Genomic DNA, 21914 nt, shown 5'->3' on the forward strand with positions numbered 1-21914 from the left:
AAGAGTAAAGTTCTTCTACAGGATCCTTCAGATAGTAGGGGGCTGAACTGCCCTCTAATAAAGATGCCTCACTTCCCCATTGTCTACAGAGTGAATGTAAAGCAGTTACATTTCTAACATAGCTTTCTCAAAGGTCTAAAGTTAAGTGAGATGAAGCTGTTCTTAAATTGCTTATGAGCCAATGGATACCCCCAGATGTGTACAGCTTAGTTCTCTCTGAGTACAGGCAGAATCTGTATGTTGGAAGCAGTATATTCACATGAGCATGGAGCTCTTTCCAGTCTAGTGAGACTACCTTTCATCAGGGTTCAATAGCTGGACCACAGTCATCACATTAATGACTTTGGATAGGTGCTTCTTCACATCTGGCCAAGTTTACGCGGGCAGAAAAGTTCTCCCCTTCTGCCGATGTAGAAACACTACAAGATAACCATGTCACTTTTGGGTACCTTTCCAAAGCCCATTCATCATTTTGTCCAGCTCATGGATTTTACCATACTTATAATTTGCCTCTGCTATGTGTTTAGTTATTTACACGTTTAAAACAAATGCAGGGTTCTATCCTCTCTAAATGACTGCAAGGCTCTTAAAGGAAAACAAGTAATTGAGGGAGTGCCTGGCACAACTGACAAGCTTTAAATTACTTAATGTTCTCTAACATAGTCTGGAATGTGCTCTGTTTGATTCAGGACTTGGAACTAGCTGTACCATGAGCAATTACATGATGCATAACTAACAACTTCTACACCCTTCCCAAACTCATTTGCTTTGAATCAGTTTGGGCCATTTAAAAAATGCAGCAAGTTTCTGTGAGTCATAAGACTGTGCTGCAGTGGAAGCATGAAGAATGCTGATTAGAGCAGAAAATGGCTCAGAACCAGCCCGGCTTTCTAACGATCTCATGTTCAGGACAAGCGGAGCAGAATCATGGCTGCCACAAACCATTAGGAACATTCCTAAAGACAGATAGGCTGAGGTAAGTGGATGCATGTGTTGCAGTTCCAGTGGTGACTACCTTCTTTAATTCATTAGATGAATATTTACAGTGGTAACTTAAAAGTGTTACAGCTTTCCTGGGATACTTACTATTCAAGCATTTATTTTTAATCAATAACAGAAAAAGACAGATTTCTCACTATGATATGATTTCAAAAAAGTGGAATCTTCCTGACCTGAAGCATTCAGGAAAAAGGAAAGCAGTCATAAAAAAAATGAAAAAATAATAATAATGTTTATATAGCTTAGAAGATCTGTTAGAATTGACTTTGTGATAGGAGAGAAAGTGGACAGTATTAATCCCTGTTAGTCTTTTATCTTTAGAAATCAATGCAGATTACCTCTTTCCTTTGGTTAGAAAGGCTGCAGCTACTGCTCTGCATTTGATCCACCCAGCAGCAATACTACCCTCAGCAGAGGTCATGTGATACCTACTTAGTTGGCATCAGCAAAAACAGTAGGATGATCATTTGATGTTCACAGAATTTCCTGAAAGCCATACCCTACAAATCATTAATGGTTATATTTTCCACTTTCGGTGCATACATCTGTGACACTGATTTTCTTTGACAGAAGCTCTACTTATAAAATACTGCTTTTACCTTTTTTTTTTTTTTTTTTTTTTTCCCATTTAATATTGTAAGAAAAATATGAAAAAAAAGGATGTTAAGAGGTGATTTGATCATGTTTATACGCATATACACAATGAGACAACTTCTGAGAGAAGGATCTTTAAACTGCCAGGCAAAGGGATGGTACAATTCAGCAGCTGAAAGTTAAAGCTCAACAAAATTAAACTAGAAATATACTATAAAAGTTTAGCACTGAAGGTTACGACAACTTGCTTAGGATGCATTTTCCATCATTTGAAACCTCTGACCCAAGAAAAGCCTTTGAGTCTCTGTAAGACTTATACTTCAGGTCAACCAAAAATTCCCTGTACAGGAAGTAGTGAGTATGATATCATGGCTTGGGTTAGGCAGAAGATTCTTCTGGATACTCTGATTGACCTCATGCTCTTAATCATCAGGAGCTGCGTTTAGAGACTCTTTTCACTGTTGTGGCTATACAATAGTAATAACAGAAACACTGAATGGTTTAGGTTGGAAAGGAGCCCTGTAAGTCATTCAGTCTATTCCCCCTGCTTAAGCAGCAGCACCTAGGGCTGGTTGCTATTTTATTAATTAGAAGGACCTAAACATTAAATGTTTTGCATTCCTTTCCTCAAATATCTGCTGGACTACTAACACTGAAATCACACAGGTGAAATAAGCAACCTGACCATGGCAGAGACAATGTCTTTGCCTGGGTCAGTAACTCTGTTATATGGGTTCTGATCTAGTAAGAGCGAAAAAGATCTTCCTTGCTATTCTCCGTCTTTCTTACAGCTCTATTTTTGCATTAGAATTGCCTTATGCATCAATAACATTGTCAATGAATATGGAAGAAAGGAAGAAAAGTCTTTGCAGTACTAACATATCTTTTTATTCAGCATAAGAAGTCATCTTCCATATCTGTGAGGCAAGAAATTTAATAAGTTTGCAATGATATTCTTGGGTAGGGGGATTCAGGGAGAGTGCTGCACAGAATCTTAATTCCATTTAGCTTCAGAATATTTGATCCCGTTGTTCTGGAATCATATGCTGTGCTGGGTAGAATCAAGAATGACTCTCAGAGGAGAATTCATTTGGTAGGGTGTAGATGTCTCCATCTGAGGTATCCCCAGTAGTCTTTCTTTATAGGTCAGTGGGAAGAAATGGCTACTTAAAGGGCATGATTCATCTTCTCCTAACATCTCTGTATAAAATAGTTCAGACAGACCATAAACTAAATGTGTTTATATTATTATATGATTATACAAGCCAAACAGACAAATAGATTTAGAGGTCTAAATTCAGCTGAGATGTATACTGCTCTTATTGTCCAAAATGCACAGGCATCAAAATTTAGATTCACTTCGGTTTTCACAAAAAGGATCAGATCTTTCCTCATTTCATTTCATTTCATTTCATTTCATTTCATTTCATTTCATTTCAATCACCATTTTACATTTCAGAGATTTGTTCTTCTTCAGAAGTAGAGAAGGAGACAGGAAATTTTCCTAAACTTACTTAAATTTTCTTATATCAGGAGCTACACAATGCAAGAATACCATTGAAGAAAATGTTAGTTGAACAATATTAAAGAGACTAATAGGCTTTCGTTATAATAGCTCTATGTGTGTTCTGGGCCTAATGCAAAGACCTCCAAAGGTAAAGGGAATCTTCAAAGTTTGAATGATACTTTTGTAATCATCTCCTGAAATGACTGGCGAAAAAAAAAAAAAGTTTTAAAGGAAGATAAAATAGGATTTCTGAAGTTCTTCAATAAAGGTTTTCTACATAATTTCCATCACTCAGTTCCTTAATTTTTTTCTTCCTTCCAATTTCAGAAAAAAAAATAAAAATCAATAACTATACATATTTAGAAAGATTAAGGAAATTCTTGAGTCCTTCTGGCATATTGGATTGCTCCTCACAAGAGGATAAATGGGCTATAAGTGGTAACCTAGTTGCACTTATTATTTATGGAAGTTTCTGATTCAGGCAAATTAGCTTGTTAGTAAGGTAAATACACAGTGTGCACAGCTTCAGGATGCTACATATGCAAAGCAAAGTTACAGAAAAAGCAGTTTGATATGCTATTGCCTTTTTGTGAAAGAGTAGATGAATTTGTCTAAGAAATGGTTTTATGATTTTTTAGCACTGAGTTAAAGTTATACAGATATTTTTTATTATTATTATCAATTAATTAATTGAGGCTTCAGTCATGCTGTATTAATGAGCAATATTTAAAAATGTCACCTGAAGTTTAGACTTGGGTACAAGCCAGTAGGTAGTAGTTGTTTCAACCAGCAGCTCATCTGTGGTAGAACACTCCTCTCTTCTTCAAATGAACATGCATACTAGGGATGTTCAAGTTGCATAGCCAAATCAGTTACATGCTTCCCCTTGTACAGAAAGATACAAATGAAGTATTTGCTTTTTGTTCTATTTCAAGCAGTGCTTGTAGCTTTTGTGGGGCCTGAATGGGAAGAATGCTTATTGGCAGAAGTGCTTAGATGTGATCAAGGCCCCTTGCAGAGCTTCTCACTAAAGCTGTAGATGTTACTAAGCCTTGGGCAGGAACCACCAGACTCCATGGAGAAAAGCAGTTTTAGCAGGATTTCTAACTGATGTCTGTAAATCCACAAAATTTTCTAATCTGGGGATGCTTAGATGTTGGAATTTATTTCCAGACTGGAAAAGGCATAATTCGAAACTAAGAAAAGTGAGACAGGGATATGTACTTGTATATGTATAAGTATTGACTGTGTAGCTCAACACCACCCAAAGAATCTGGAACTTGAACTCTGACTCTTGTGCAGGGAGGTCAGAAAACGGTAGTGTGAATTTATTTCTAGCTGAACTACAAGAAAATGGAGAAAAAAAATATCTGGGGTTCATTGAAATTATATTCATGGTGCATATTTTCTTTAATATATTAGATGCCTTTCTAAAAGTAAAAGAACTTCTCAGTCATTTCTTCATAAATATCATTCACTGAATTCCTAACTGCCTGTGAATAATGCTAGAAGCTGCATCCTGAACTCAAACCTCACCTCATAAACTAATCTTGCAAATAAGAACATATTTATTCTCATAGTCAAGCATCTGATCTTTACATCCCTGTGTCTATCCTGATGTCAAAGCAAGAGAGTAATGTTTTTGTTCTACCGATGAAAGACTTTTGGCAGACTTTAGAATGTCCAGAGTTCTCTACAGGTAGAGATCAACATTATCATTAGTGTGTAAAAATTACAGTCATCAACGTGTTCTAGACCCAGGCCACTTTATGTGTGAAGTGATGTGTGCTGAACACATACAGCAAGTATACCAAGATGCAGAATTCTTGAGAGAGAGGAGTTGAGAGCTAGGGGAACTATAGACACCTCTGTTGTCAAAGTCTAGCCAAATACAAATTTCTGTGCACCTGACACAAAATGATGACACAATTACAAAGCTCCCCCAATGAGATGAAGCCACTGTTCAGCTTTTATTTATTTATTTATTTATTTATTTATTTTATTTTTTTTTTTTTTTTCCCAACAGATATTTGAATGTTAAGGTTAGCCAAGTGAGACTTATCTTTTGCAAGCTCCTGTTACAGTTCATGGAGAGAGCAATTTAGAGCAGAAACCTACCTGAGTTGCTCTCCAGAGGATCCTATTTCATTTCATTGACTATAATAGGAAACTAGGGAAGATGTGTGGTCAGATTTAGCCTTTGCAAATTCCTCACTCTACCTTGAAAATATGGGGTGAATAAAACCTCCATTCTGCATCCTAATAGTCTTGTATTACTATGGTATTTGGGGACTTCTGTGTAACACCGAGACTACATATTTAACATTAGTTTCTACTCAGATAACCTACAACAGTCATCTGCCATATGTGTTACTGTTATAGCATTTCCCTTGACTTTATCAGCAGAGTAGGCTATTCGAACTATTCACTGCTGTTTTGATAATAAACTTCATAGCAGGTCTTACAACTTAATTAGACACAGAATATTTGTTTGATTTAATTTTAACAATAAAAATATTGGCAACCTAGTCAAAAGGGTTTTCTGCAAAGTCAATGGATAACATTAGACATCTCCAAAGCACAACAAAGATGAAGGTAACTAATAGATAAGATAGGTGTTTCTAGGTCACAGAATGAATTGTCTTCTGGAGGTTTTGAAGATTAAATAAACATCTGTTACTTGCCTTTATAACATTGATTATAGGAAGTCCTAATTCCACTTTGGCCCTCAGATATGCTAAGTAAGAACAACGACTACTAAAAGAATAGCAATAATACATTAGACTGCAGTGGATACATGATAATTAAACAATGTATTTGCATCTGTCTCTGCTACTTCTTAGTTCCTGCAGTGTGGTATGTTGCAAAAATATTTTGACCTAGTTCTTGGTGTCTAACACTTTAAAAAACCTTATATAAAACACTTTAATCTTAGAAAGAGGAGTGAACCTCAGGTTATAAATAAAGTATTTGTAGAAGTAGCAAGATATAAACACTGTGATTCTTTTACAAGTAGTTCTATCACAAGCAACAGGGACTAAATACAGAAATTAAGTAATCTTTTACTTTGGGGAAATTGTTTCAAGTCATTCACAGCCCCATGAATAAGAATGTGATCAGAACAGATGCATATTTCTTTTTTTTTTCTTTGTTCTTTTTACCTTTTTTTTTTTTTTTTTAAATTTTAATTTAAATAATTCATTTCAACATAGAACCAGCATTTGTCTTCTAGCTAATAATTCAAATTCAAAGACAGCATGAGAGAAATAGTGGTAGGGGGAGGAGAAGTGAATTCAGAACGTCCAGAAAAATATTGAGGAACTCTGTTGAAAAAATTTACTTCTGTGTTGAAAGCAAATCAGGAAGAAAAAAAGAAAAAAAAATGCATAAATTTTCACTATGATTTAATAATTAGCTTCCTGTATAAGTCATGTCAAGGTCAACACAGATATAAGACCGCATTTGGTGAAGTTATGCTGCTTTACAGCAAAAAAGGAATAACAAAAAGGAATAGTATTCCACCCACTGGTTTTTAGCCTGAAGCCACTTGAGTCTGCATTGCAAAGTATCTTAAAAACATGTTCATAAGCTTCTTTGTGAAACACCTGCTGCCAACAGAAGGCATATGGATCCTTGAAAATTCACATATTACCTGGAAGTACAGTCCCACAGACACACTTTAACTATCAAAAATTATTCAAAGCTAATTTGATATCCCAGTTGGAGTTGTGACTGAGACAAGAACACAGTGAGGGAAAAATAGATCTCTGATTATTCCTTATGCTTTTACAATTTAAAGTGTCTTCATATTGCAACACAAAACTCAATATATAAACAGGGGTTTGGGCATAATCCCATTTCTTTATCCTTTTGACACAATTTCATAAGCATCTCTTGGAAGGAAAAGATCTGTTAACATCTGGCATTGAAAGTGCTGGAGTTCTTGCAGATTTTTTTTTTTAAGTTGCTTTTTGTTTTGTTAAACACAGAATTAATTTAATAAAATCAGTCTCATTTGTAGAATTGCCTGCTGGTATAAATATGAAAAAGTTACAGCAGCAGTTTGAAACCTCTTTAAAAATTAAAATCCAATGCTGTCTACAAAATCATTTTGACTGCTTTTAGGCAAGATTTGCAGATGACAGCATACTGTTTTAGAAAAGGCAGGAGCCTTGTTCTTTTCATAGTAACATATCTATGGAAGAGCTGAAGGTATCTTCATCTAGAAGTGCAACTTTTTATTTACCTCTTCCTCCATTATATTTCTCAGGGAAATATTACCCAGGAACAATAAATTTGAAATGAAGGAAGCACTGCTTTAAAAATATTCTGCAATTAGCAAGCAATATATGTTGCTGATATAAAAATGCCAAAGATAATATTTTTACACTGCATTGTCATAACTTCTGCACTCTACAGTTTTCTGTAAGGAGGAAAACATTCACGTTTTAAATTAAAAATACTTTTAACTCATAAAGTACTATGAATTAACTATTCACATCCTAGGTGCATCAAAAGTGTTTTCCCTTCTGTGTTACTTCAAATAGAATTGAGAAATAATCAATATTTATCCTTTAAGCAAGATCTTAATGCCATGCAGATGTTGACAGTCTCCACATGAACCTTCCAAGGTTTACTGAAAATTCTGTTGAGCAATTGTGTTTTGAGTCACCCCATACTGTGATAAACAGAACACAAGCCTTTACTGAAGCTCAGCTCAGCAAAGCTCAGTGAAGCTCTCAGTGTACAGCAATCATAAAGAGATATTAACAAAGTAATCTGGGGGTCTTCCATTGCTGTTATAGGTCAGTGGTAATTTGCATGTTGTTAACTAATTGCAAACTCTTCAATTAACTATTAGAACTTGTTTCATCTGTTTAAGTTATATTGAACCTAATGCTTAAGGAAAAAATTATTTGAGATCAGTTCTTATTGCTTGTTTTGCCTGTTCAGATAAGAATTTAGAGTTGTACAGTTTCTGTGAACCCCTTGGGAGAGAATGGGTGATGACACACAGAGGCTATAGTCCATACAGGTCTGTAGTAGGAAATATGAATACAGGAGAGCAAATGAAACTCTGATGAAACTTAGACATGATATTCTTGTTCAATTTCTGACTAAAATATTGTAATTAGACTGAACCCCAGAAATAGTCTGCTTTGATACATTCATTGCACAGGATTTGTCTTACTGGATACAGATGTGTGTATTTAACCTTTGGCTTCCTATATATCTTTATATTTACTGATATATAATGGTATGCCTACATTCTGTATATGTTGGGTTCCCTTCAGAACCCAAAGAGGGAAATTAGCATATTATAATGTGAGTAATCTTATCCTAAAATTGCTGTCTAAAGCTGACAGATGAGTTGAGTTTCTCCCTGAAGGTGCCCACCAATGGACTGGCTCAGAAACAGACATCTGCAATGTGGTGAGATGAATTCTATCCATGACTTCTGAGAATAATACCATTGAAATGAACCCATTAAAGCCAAGCTGGCAAGAAAGCTGTAGAAGTTCACAGAAGGAAATTTTTGGAAATAATATTCCTCTTGTCTTAGATTTCTTTTAAATGATACTCATAGCAACAGAGAGAAAGTCATTCTCAGCTAAGTGAGACACCAAAAATAAAGATGTGGTAGCAGTTTGCAGACAGCTAAAAGTCTAAGCTGCAGAAAAGCTGGAATTTGGGTGAATCCTGGGGAGGCATCATTATGGACTTGCTGTATTCTTGTACCTTTCTTTGAGTTGCATGTTTCCTCTATGGCCTACAGACAGAGAGACAGAACACTTCTAGATGTTCTTAAATCAGACACAGAATTTTACCGCTTTTTAAAAGGGAATATATCATCTGATTCAAAGACTAATCTTATCTCTTTCAGACAGTCTCTTTCAGACAGTGCAATGAATGTTGAGTTAACCTCTCTGCTTTGAACAAAGTTTTCCTGGTCTTTCCCTAACTTTACTGGATGTTGTTGAATAGAAACAGTATGGTGACTTGTGTATTACAATAGAACTCAAATCTCCCATTGGCATTTCTGTATCACTGTTCATTTTCTATTAGGCTGGCCTGACTTCTTCCCATTCTTATTATGTTGCAAAAAAACAAGCTATTGATTTACTTCTTTTGCTTCTTAGGAACAGAATGTAGAAAGAAGGAAGAACCAGGAATTCTTTGATGAGACTTTACTTGTTAGATATTAATTGTACTATTTGTGCTTTAATAGAAGTCATAGTCCTTTTTAAGCACTCCTGAATGTATTTATTAAAGGAAAAAAAAAAAAGAATAAAAGGGTCAAATTCTAAAAAAAAAAGATATTGTCTTCCATGCATAACCATAGTGACAAACATTTTCCTCAGAACCATTTTAACTCTTGGCACTGCTAGTATACGCAGCAATAAATAAAATAAAATAAAACAAAATAAAATAAAATTTTGTGATCCCAGTGGCATGTATTGTTTTTGGCTTCTAATAAAAGTGATTTTTCCCTGTGAGGAAAGACAACTAGATGGATTATGCTGGGAATAGCTTGTGTCATCAAACCAGCTTGCCAAGATAGTGGCACACAATGGAGATGGCAAATCTCCACACTGCTGATGAGTGTAGGGAGCTCTTTGTTCTCAACCAGTGGGAATTGCTGATTCAGGTCCAGTAAGCCATGGGCTAAAAAGAAGGAAGTCAAGAAGAAATACCGTGAACCAAGCTCACAAAATAAAGTATAAACAGCACCAACTTTGTATACAATTTGACATAATACTGAGTAGATTAAAGGCACTTTTCTTTTTAACTTGACCTTAACTAGACCTCTGAATTTGCAAGCTCTAAAATTTCTAGTGCAAATTTTAGCAGAGTCAGCTCTTCCCAGCAGTTTTAATGTTACACTGACACCTGTGAGGCCTGATGATGACTCAGTAAGTTATTCAAATAACTTACATTTCAAGTTCAGACACTTGTAACGTGATTGTTATTTACATTGGTACAAATGGAAGTCTGAAAGCAAAACTCACTAAACTTACAAAAACTACTACCTTGTCTTTCTGTTCACTAAAAGGTGGGAGCAAGATAATTAACATTATTTGCATACAGAGTTATTAAATAACTTAAGAATTTATTTAGCATATGAATACAGTACTAGGAAATGTCACAGCAAGACCTGGTTTATGTGTGTTACAAAGCATCAGGTTAGAAACGTGCACAGGCACATGCAAAACACAGCACTGCAAACACAGGCACATGCAAAACACAGCACTGAGGCAATGTCTGTGAGTACACAAAGAAATCAGCAGAACTTTGTTGTAAATTATGGACTTTTTTTTTTTTTTTTTTTTTTTTTTCCTTTTTTCCCTATGGAAAACAGCCAGCAGGGAAAACAGCTAGGAAAACAAACAAACAAAAAAGTCTAAGAGACATAAAAAGTGGACCTATTTTCTTGCCCTTCAGTGAAAGTTACACTCAGAGGTACATATTTCATTTCTGAAACTGCAAATCAAAGCCACAAATCCAGAGCTGTTTTTGAAAGTTTGTTTTAGCCTAAACTTTGCCTTTTATTATTTTCATTTGGAAAACAGAAGGCCATAAGTTCTTAAATATGGTAAAGATAGCCTACGTTCTGAAAAATTAGCAAAGACCTCTTTATCATACCATTTAATTCTGGCACTTGCTATTTGTGCTGCTTATCCTGTTGAAAAGACAGCAGCAAAGGGTCATCAGTCCAAAGAAGGCCATGACTTATATTTACATTTATACAGCAGCTTTTATCCCATAGGATTTGGAAGCACTATTCACAGACATACCCAAACACATAGAAATGGACTTTTACTACATCATCTTTAATTTTCAGGATTGTTATGGTCGGAGAGAACACAAGACAATATTTTATAAAAGCAAGGGGAAAGTTCAGAGTAAAATGATCACCCTTGAAAAACAGGAAATAGCTGGATATCCAAAATAATCAGCTCAGCTACAGTCGACTTGGCTGTATATACTAGCAAAACTAGTCTTAAAGAATAAAATATCTGCATGACTTTCTTCAAAACCCATGATTATGAAACTGCCTTATTTACTCTACTCAAACAGAAAGCCTGTGTTTGCTTTGCATATTTGCTTTGATCTAAAATGAGAACATAAAAAGAAGGGGAAATTTTTGGTTCATTCAGAACAGTCCAGCTTTTCATCCAGAACTGTTGCTGACTGAAGTAGGAGTTTGCATTCAAATGTATTCAAACATAGTCTTCTTTTGATGATGAATTGTTTATCCTTTGTTTTTCTGGAATGCAGTGGTGAAGTGAGGTACTATAAAAGCCTGTGCTTCACAAGGACTTTACTATCTTGTATACCCACCATACAACTACAACTCATGACACAAACTTTATTTAGGCAAGTACCTTATGCACCTGAACAACTCTAGGTCCTGGGGTCTGAAGGAGACCAAGTATACATGTTTTATTTTCCACATGGAAACACTTGATTGCAAGATACACAGAACAATGAAAAAATTCTCTGATGCATGAGAAATGCTCAAGATTTAGCGGACCTTCAACGGTGCCAAAAAAGCTTTAGTCAGTCTGCTCATCTTCATACCAGCAGACCAGTTGCATGACCTAGATGTTTTGGAAATGCAGCCTGAACTTCAGAGATCCTTCTGAAAATGCAATAAAAATATACTGCTACAAGACAAATGCAAACTTCCACTCATCAGCACTGACCACTTAACCAGTCATTGAAGGGCATTAAATTTTTACAGATCCACCACATCCCCTGTTGCATTCCAAGGTTAAAATGATGGTATTTTTTTACTACCTTAGTTTATAGATAATATAAAGCTTAGTATTGCAGTACACTAATTCATAAAAAGCCTCTTTTTTTTTTTTTTTTTTTTTTTTTTTTTTTTTAGCAAAAAGAGAAAAATAAATGCTATATGTAATGTCAGATGAAGTAAAAGTTTTGTTCAAGCAGCTGCAGTTTTCGCTAACACAAATACAGTAAACATAATAAATCCTTACGAAAATTAAAATTCCCGTTCTTTCTGAGCCATTGCAGTCCATTTGTTATTACCCTTTTAATCTATAATTTATTCAACTCCAATCTCTTCTTTCTCAAATCGGAAGATTTCCTGCCACAATGGGTCTATAATTAGATATCAGCATAATGTAGTGTAGTATAATTACTTATATAATATATACCAATTTATTAAAACATGCATATTAATATATAATAGTATTTACAGTAGACTAGATTAGATGTGATTTATCATCAATTCAAACTTTCTACTCAAAGGTCAATCTCTTTCTGAAAGCATTGGGGTGTCATGGGAGTGCTGGCCACAGCCACCAAGGGACAAAGGCAGATGAAGGAAGTGTACTCCCTGGGTACACCATTTTAGTTTGGAAAAATAGAGCATAAGACAACATTTAAGAGGTGTCTCAAATTCTGTAGAAGCTGTCTGTTCTTGTGCAGATATGAAAAGTATAAAGAGCTCTTTGCAGAAAAGCTGCACTAGGTAGATTTTAGCCTGGCCAAAACACGATGCAGTGAAAGCAAGAGCAGAGGAGCAGCAGGGATGCTGTTGAATTCTGCTTCAAGGAGCAGGTGCTGAGCCTTCTTGCATCCAAACAGGAGCAGTAATAAGAGAAAAATCACTGATGCTTGGCCAAGAATATGAATTTTTCTTGGTCATGACAGGATGCATATCAGAGAAGACAGCTGCCTGCTCTGACCAGCATGCCAATACTCAAGTAAAAGCTGTCATGTCAGTACAGGCATGGTATGGTCACACACTCATTTTGGAGGGTCACCTCATCTCACAGGGCAGTTTGTTGAGCATACCACATTTCACAGCCCCAAGCAGAGCCACGCTTTGGGCCGCACCATGCCCACAGAATTTTAGCTCTCTTCACAGTTAAATGGATCCTCACGTCAGTCAGTGCCCAGAGACAGTTTTAAATTGTTCCCCCTGGATTTATAACAAGGCACCATTTCAGTGTTCTGTTGCATGTGCTGGGTCCCCAAATTAGATGAATTTAACCCATTCTCCCCTAGACCATTATCTCTTGGATTAATCCCTTATTATTTCCAAAGATTCCTAGTTTTTAAAGCCAGACTGTCATCAATTAATATGTGATTTTGTATATCACAGGCATAGTTAATCCCTGAATTAATGACTGTCTGAAATACTAGCATAATTTGTAAAAGAATGTTCAATGTTGGTTAGCTGAGTCATAGTGGAAACAATGGAAAGTCCCTCGCATTCACTAACTTTTCTTCCAGCCATGTAACACTAAAAATAAGTAATTTCTAGTCTGAATGAGTTTAGTTTACACTTTTTAACTACTGGATCATGTTACTTCTCCTTCTGTTAAACTGAAGGGCTGTGGTCACATTTTTCTTCTCTTTGTTGACTTAATAGATGGTTGACTTTTAATAGATGGTAGGCTCTCACCACCTTCCCTTTGTCAAGTTAAAGAATCTGAGATCTCCAAGTATAGGATTATCTTCCAGTAATGTAATCATTCTCATCTCCTTTCAAACTTAACCTTGTTAAAAAAAAAATCTTTAATAGCACTGATATATTTCTTGTACTTGGGTACTGGTACTGCTAGCAAGTAGCTCCTTACAAAATTGCCAGCTGCATTTTTTTTTTCTCCTATATTTCCAGTTCCTCACTAGCTGTCATTTCTTCCTTGGCTCATAAGTGTTGAGTGCAGCAACAAGCTTCTTCCCATCATTTAGTCCACTAACCTATGCATCTCCTGCAGCTTTTGATAGCTTTTTCTTACTCCATTCCCAGACCAGCGTCTGAGTCATTTTAGAAAGGAATGTCTAAATGTCTATCATTGAGGTCACGTACGGTATTGAGAGACTTCTGCAGAGTCATAGAAAATGATGGACTGTAGTAAGAGATACGCAAAGATAATGGAACTCTAGGAACCTCTGGCAATGCCCAGAAAAGGTCCCCAAGATAACTGCATGTTGACTTAAAGTCCTCTGGATCTTACACATTATTTTGTTTTTCTCCCTGAGGGCTTGAGAAGGGTTGGAGGTAGAGACAGGTGGGTCAGAAGGAAAAACCCTAATAACAGCAGGAAATTTATGTTGGCAGAAGGACAGATTATCTTTGCCTACATGGAGGGAGGTTTACTGTAATAATATAGGAAAACAGTTTTATTGTCATAGAAGCATCTGCACTAGGAATGCTTTGTAGCTGTAATGTAGAGGTGCCTCTCTTGGTATTTGTGACCCTGAGGAAAGAGCAGGATCCTTCAGCCAGGAGCCAGGAGCCATGGTCACTCTCTTTAGCATCACAGTTTTCTTTCAGTATGACTGTGAATAATGCACTTCGTTTTTTTTTTTTTTTTAACCTTTCATCAAAGAAAGCTTTCTTTAAGAGTTCACTGCATATATAACTTTGTTTCAGGCAATATCCTTGATCTCAGTGACGACCTAATGCCTCAAAATTCCTGATTTTAACTAATGTGTCATCAGCCCTACCAGCCTTGAAATGACCGCTGTGGAATATAGCACCTTGAAAGAGGCTTTGAAATACCTGCATTGCTGTGCAGAAATCTTTCTTGCTTTACATCTGTGTGAGCATGATTGACTGTCTCCTCAACAGGAATCAGGCTATACTAAGGCAATAGCACACCTTGACTAGTGTCAGATGATGCAGATTCTTAGAGAACATTCAGTACACAAAAAGAATAGTTGTGGATAATATTCTTCTAGTTTTCTAAATATAGGTTCTCTTCAACTGAAGACACATTATCTTTTTTTTGTTTGTTTGTTTGTTTGTTTGTTTGTTTTTTTGGAAGAGCATTCAAAACAATTCTACTTTCTGAAATATTCCTTTTTAAGAAAAAAAAAAAGCTCATTAACTTATCATTGTTTCCAAGAACCATTCAGAGGAAACCCAGTTCACAAAAGTGTTCCCAAAATAACTCAAATCTCCCTGATTTATAAGGCTTTTGTAACTGAACATCATTCAGGGAAGATTCTGTGAGTGGTTTTCAGTTTCTTTGGCTGAATTTAAGAGGTAAAAAGACAGACACTATCCTTCCAGTGAGAGATGACAGATCCTTGAGCTGAACTGCAAGTTTTGATGAGCTTTAAAACTGTTACAGTTTTTAAAATATTGAAGAAAAATCCAGTTTGTTCTGTTTGTGCTTTGTGGGGAAAAAATAGCTTAACTCATTGTTCTTTTTGTTTGGACATTTTGACATAGCAGGTAGATTCACATCAGAGGGCGTCTCTAGTGTTCATCTGTGAAATTGATATCATGCGAAAGGGGCAGTGACAAGTGGAAAAATGTCTCTTCCAGAGGAAGCACTTCCAGGGACTGGCTTACTGCTTTTTCTGATTCAATGTGAGACTTGAAGCCCCATTAACTTGTTGCTCTTATTGTTTGTGGCAAGTGGGCTCTGACATTAGTGCTTACCTGAGCACCCAAATTTTTTTGGGGGGAGAGGACAGGAAGGCAGATTTGACACTGAAAAACTACAAATAAACAGCCTGGGCTTTCTATGGTATGGTTAGATAAATGCAAGTGATTCAGTTATAATGTTATAGTTGTTGACAGTCCTGTTCACTCTTTTGACTCTATTTTTTGTAGTCACTGAGTTAGCACAAATCACCTGTAATGTTAGAGCTTGTAAATGAAGAGTTAGTGTGGAGGATGGAGAAGTCCAGACAAAGGTACATATTACTAAATCTGCCTCCTGCACTGTTGATACATCATGCATGGACTCTGTACCAGTGTAGCAGAATAACTGGATGACTAATTTTAATAGGAGAGACATATGAAATGTGATAAAGTCATGGAAGGCTTAATGACCATATTATAAATCCTGGAACAGTGAAATGTCTTCTATATGTTCTCTATATGCTTTTTTAAGCTTCACATTAATGTAGGTATAATTAAATAATCAAACAAAACACAAAAAGACATTCCACAAAAGACGTAATATATATGAAAAATGTTTTGACTAGCTAACTATCAACTGAAGTATCAACTGTTTATGATATTAACATGCTTCCATACCTAATTTGTCTTAAAAATAGATTAGAAGCCCAGATGAAATGATTGAGGGTCCAGTGATGAGAAAAATATTTCAAATCTGGAGACATAATGCAAAAAGCAGAATGCTTCTGTGCTTTTATAATTGATTTGTAAGATATTATTAGGAATCTGAATGTAATAAAATCTAATAAAAATCTAAAGAACTTGAAAAATATTCAGTTGATAAATTTACTTGAAGATTGCAATTACATTCCTTTGATGGTTACCTGTTTGCTCTTTGCTAACAATCTGACATAAATCCTGCTCAGTAAAGCTAGTTTATTTTACCATTAGGCATGTCCTGTGCACAACTGAAGATAATGCTAGTTGATGAGAAGCCCAACATGAGCCAGCAATGTGTGCTTGCAGTCCCAAAAACCAACTGTAACCTGGGCTTCATTAAAAGGAGTGTGGCCAGCAGGGTGTGAGAGCGGGTTGTCATCCTCTGCTCTGCTCTTGTGAGACCCACCTGGAGCCCTATGTTCAGCTCCGGGGCCCCCAGCACAAGAAGGACATAGAAGTATTAGAACAAGGCCAGAGGAGGGCCATGAGGATGATCAGAGGGCTGGAACGCCTCTCCTATAAAGACAGACTGCAAGAGTTGGGGTTGTTCAGCCTGGAGAAGAGAAGGCTCAGGGGAGACCTTACAGCAGCCTGCCAGTACTTAAATGGGGCTAAAGGAAAGCTGGGGAGGGACTCTTCGTCAGGAGGTGCAGTGATAGGACAACAGGGAAAGTCTTTAAACTAAAAGAGGAAAAGAGGGTAGGTGTAGGTTAGATATTCAGAAGAAATACTTCACTCAGAGGGTGGTGAGGCCCTGGCACAGGCTGCCCAGAGAAGCTGTGGATGCCCCATCCCTGGAGGTGTTCAAGGCCAGGTTGGATGGGGCTTTGAGCAATCTGGTCTTGTGGGAGGTGTCCCTGCCCATGTCAGGGGGGTGGAACTGGATGGGCTTTCAGGTCCCTTCCAACCCAAAAAATTATGTGGTTCTATGATTCTATAAGTAACAATGAAGATGAAAATGTGTAAACTATGTAATTTGATGGAGTGAATCTGAATAACATTGGTAGTAATGCGTATCCTATGAAACACAAAAGCAACCTGCCATACCTTGGTGTGAAAATTCCTCTGCCTGAAAAAGGCTTAGGCACCCCTTCCTAAAAGAGCAGGCAAAAAAGCAAGCAAACAAGCATAATACTTTTCTCTGCTCTTAGTAGACCTCCACAGGATTTGAGTATTTAAAAAATATATATATTCTTTAAAATTGGGACCAGATTGTTATCTGTATACTAGTAGTTACATGCTGGTACTTTTTAACTACTAAGATTTCTAAATTCTCTCATCTTAAATGTAAATTTAAGAAGAAAGTGAAGTAAAACAACCCATTTACATTATTCTGAGCATTACAATGCCTGACACATAACCAGGAGTTGCCAGCTGGGTACAGGATGATATTAACACCTGGATCAGCATGCAGGTGATATTAAGACTTGAGCAAGATAAGCTTGAGAGACCCGACTTCAAAACAAAGAACATCTGTCTATCACATACCCTCCACAAGGCTTCCAACAGGTAGGGTAGGAAAGATGGTTTCTAAGAAATGGTCAGAAGGAAGACAATAAAATGACTGTGAAATAGAGATCCACCACCTTCTACATCCATAAGGATCAAACACTTGAACTATGCCTTGTTCCCTTAACCTACAGGGAAAACCAGTTGTCCTCACTCAGCCATCTCAGCCTTACTCTCCTCTGTTCCCCAGAATTAAATACAAGCTCCTGTGTCTATGTGCTGATGTGTGTCAGTATTTAAGACAACATGTTTTATAGTATATTACTATGGATATATCTTTAGTGAACCCAGAAACTAAGAAAGACAATCTCCTTACTGGAAAAGATTAATTACCTGAGACATCTTTAAAGATACATTTTTAAGGTCTAGTTTTTTACTTTCATTTCCTGAAATTCTGGGTTCATTAAATTTCAGAGGTGACACATACTGTACCTTGCTGTGACTATAAAAATAAAGGAGCTATTCATAGGTACAGCACAGACATAACATACTGGGCTAGTGTCTGTCATAAGCAGCTCTTGGGTCTTTTTCAGCCTGATTTTCTCTTTTGTTGATCACACTGCTTCATGAAGTTTTGCTTCCTTAAAATAAATAAAATAAAATAAAATAAAATAAAATAAAATAAAATAAAATAAAATAAAATAAAATAAAATAAATAAAAATCGAAAGAGCTATGAAATTTAAATTTCAGTAACAACTCAGGTACTGGATCAGACTAAAGGTACAAATAGTCTACTGTGAAACAGTCAGTAACGGATGATTAAAAACGGTTTAAAAACAGACAATATAATGATTGGAAATTTACTGATTTCCTGAGCCAGAATCTGCTTCTGGACTGTCTTCCTTAATAGACTCTGTTGGATTTATCCTTCAGGAAGATCCCTAATACTTTTTTAAGCATGTTGTGGCAATAAGTTTAATATTTAATTTGCTGTGAAGAGGAAGGGAAGGAAAGGGAAGGGAAGGGAAGGGAAGGGAAGGGAAGGGAAGGGAAGGGAAGGGAAGGGAAGGGAAGGGAAGGGAAGGGAAGGGAAGGGAAGGGAAGGGAAGGGAAGGGAAGGGAAGGGAAGGGAAGGGAAGGGAAGGGAAGGGGAGGGGAGGGGAGGGGAGGGGAGGGGAGGGGAGGGGAGGGGAGGGGAGGGGAGGGGAGGGGAGGGGAGGGGAGGGGAGGGGAGGGGAGGGGAGGGGAGGGGAGGGGAGGGGAGGGGAGGGGAGGGGAGGGGAGGGGAGGGGAGGGGAGGGGAGGGGAGGTTGTTGTCTAATAATTTTGTTGGGACCCTCATAGTACTTGTTTGTAAGAAGTTTTAATTAAACATCTTTACTTTATTACTGAAGGGTCACAGCCCAATTATTTTTTCCGCAATAGATAGTTTATATGTGTCCAAAGATACTTATAGGTATAGAAATCATACTTGCAGTGGATGACTCTCTCTTCCTGTTTGGGCATGAAAATAATACTGCAAACCAAAAATCAGAAATAAAATGATAAATTGAAAGAGCTTTAGAATTGAAACAGGCACCCTTTTATTCACTCAGGATTTACAGATGCTGAGACCTGGTAGACAAAGCTAAATCACAACAACAGATGAGGACCTACTCTCCTGATGAAAGCTTCCAACTGTATCCTGCCAATGGATGGTGCAGTCACCAGTGACATTGAGGGAACAAAGGCTGCTTTCATCCTTTATTAATATTTAATTTGCCTTTCATTGGGCCTGAACTATTTCTATTACTGCTACTACAATTGTTACTATCAATATTGTTTTTATCAGTAGTATTTATTCTGGGAGGCAGGATTAAGCAGATGATGTGCTCATTAATATTTTTACCTGGGCAGGGAGAAAGCCTTACCAAGTTGAAGAGGTTTTGATTTACAGACACTCAGATGGCACAGCCTGCATAAAATGCATTTAGAAGAGACTAACAGCTGCCCAGCTGTTATGACTTCTGTAGATGAAGAAAGGCGAAAGGTTATCTGTCAAAGCTTCTCCCCCTCTGATATTGCAGTTAAACCCAGAGGTGTGTTATCAGCATTGTTTTCATCAAAATCCAGAACACAGCATCAGATGAGCCTCTGTGAAGAAAATTAACCACATCCCAGCCAAAAACATGACAGATATCCACCTTGTGGATAAGTGGCCTTTGAAAATCTTCCTTGAAACTTTTAAAGTATGTGTGGTCATCTTGAAAGCTTTCCTACTTGGGATAGGCTACCTCTTTTTCAATGTACTCTGATTATTTTCATCCAGCCATTTTCTGTTTTCTAGAGACCATGCTCCTTTTTGGCAAACCTTGTTCCTGTCTGAAGCCCTTTGCCTGCATGCCATTTGCACTCAAAAACCTCTGGGGAGGCTGAGAGCAGATGAATGCCTTGCCCTTCTCCTCTACACATCTCAAAACATTTAACAAAGAAGGTCAGTATCATTTATCCCCTTTCTGTAGATAAGGAAAGTAAAATATAGAGAGGGCAAATGAAATGACTAGTCTCACTCACCAAGGAAATCAATGGCATAGCCAGTGCCAGGTGTCTCAGCCCCAGGTGGTCACTGACCTCATGCTGGCTGGGGGAATGTAGTCCTGATATCAGCATAGCAATTGCAGACAACAGCTGTTGGGTTTTACAAAGGATTTTAGGACTTTGATGTGTAGTTTTCATCCAAATTGGAGCACATTTGAAAGTTCTCCAAGAAAAAAAAATAAATATTTTTTCCTTCTGTTTTGAAATGTTTTATGTGAACAAAAGTGAAGTTTTTTTGCTGTTGTTGTTTTGTTTTGATAGTGATTCTGAAAATTAACCTTTTATTGCAATACATAATAACCTCAAACAATAAAACAGGCAAGTGAAAAGGGGTAATTTAAAAAAACAAAACAAAACAAAACAAATAAACAAACAAAAAAACACAAACACATTGTCAATTGGATGTCATGACTGTTCTTCCTCCTTTGGAAAAAATTCTACTGTGAGATTTTCCAAAGCAAAATGTGGACTGCACACGCTGCTTGGGTTTCAATGGCACCACACATTGTTTAGCATATGATTCCACTGGGATTTATCAGTTGGTCTTTAGATATTGTGCTTAGGTACAGAACAATGTGTAAAATTACAAAGTGGACAGATATAATTACAGATTCTCTTTTCTGCTCTCCTAGCAAGTCAGAATGCTATGACCAGGAGCAACAGAGCATTGCTTAATGGGGGTGCATCAAGCACAGCATCGCTAGTAGGTCAAGGGAGGTGATTGTCCCGCTCTACTCTGCGCTGGTGCGGCCTCACCTCGAGTACTGTGTGCAGTTCTGGGCACCACAGTATAAAAAGGACATGAAACTGTTGGAAAGTGTCCAGAGGAGGGCTACGAAGATGGTGAAAGGCCTGGAGGGGAAGACATACGAAGAACGGCTGAGGTCACTGGGCCTGTTCAGCCTGGAGAAGAGGAGGCTGAGGGGAGACCTCATCACAGTCTACAACTTCCTCGTAAGGGGGTGTCGAGAGGCAGGAGACCTTTTCTCCATTAACACTAGTGACAGGACCCGCGGGAACGGGGTTAAGCTGAGGCAGGGGAAATTTAGGCTGGGGGGGTTCTTCACAGAGAGGGTGGTTGCACACTGGAACAGGCTCCCCAGGGAAGTGGTCACTGCACCGAGCCTGTCTGAATTTAAGAAGAGATTGGACTGTGCACTTAGGCACATGGTCTGAACTTTTGGGTAGACCTGTGCGGTGTCAAGAGTTGGACTTGATGATCCTTAAGGGTCCCTTCCAACTCAGGATATTCTATGATTCTATGATTCTATGATTCTACTAGATGTACTTGGATTTCTGTCGTGGTTTAACCCGGCTGGCAGCTAAACACCACGCAGCTGTTCGCTCACCCTCCCCCCTCCCTCTCTGGGACGGGGGAGAGAAATGGAAAGTGAAGCCCGTGAGTTGAGATAAAGACAGTTTAATAAGACAGGAAAATAATAATAATAATAATAATAATAATAATAATAATAATACAATGATGATAATAGTACTACTACTAATAATATGTACAAACAAGTGATGCACAATGCAATTGCTCACCACCTGCTGACCGATGCCCAGCTTAACCCCGAGCAGTCCGCCCCCCCCCCCCCCCAGCTAGCCACCCCTATATATTGTTTAGCATGACGTCAGATGGTATGGAATACCCCTTTGGCTAGTTCGGGTCA

At 37.5% G+C, this 21914-nt stretch overlaps 1 long non-coding RNA gene across 1 annotated transcript; it reads left to right on the forward strand.

The window, feature by feature from the left end:
- Positions 1-822: 822 nt before the first annotated feature.
- LOC309885983 lies at positions 823-21166 on the forward strand. Its single transcript, XR_014318872.1, has 3 exons — positions 823-976; positions 19994-20140; positions 20877-21166. It is a non-coding gene; the product is annotated as an uncharacterized lncRNA (long non-coding RNA).
- The last annotated feature ends 748 nt before the right edge of the window (positions 21167-21914 follow it).

This window comes from Aythya marila (genome assembly GCF_965140915.1).
Source record: "Aythya marila genome assembly, chromosome: 1".
NCBI lineage: Eukaryota > Metazoa > Chordata > Aves > Anseriformes > Anatidae > Aythya > Aythya marila.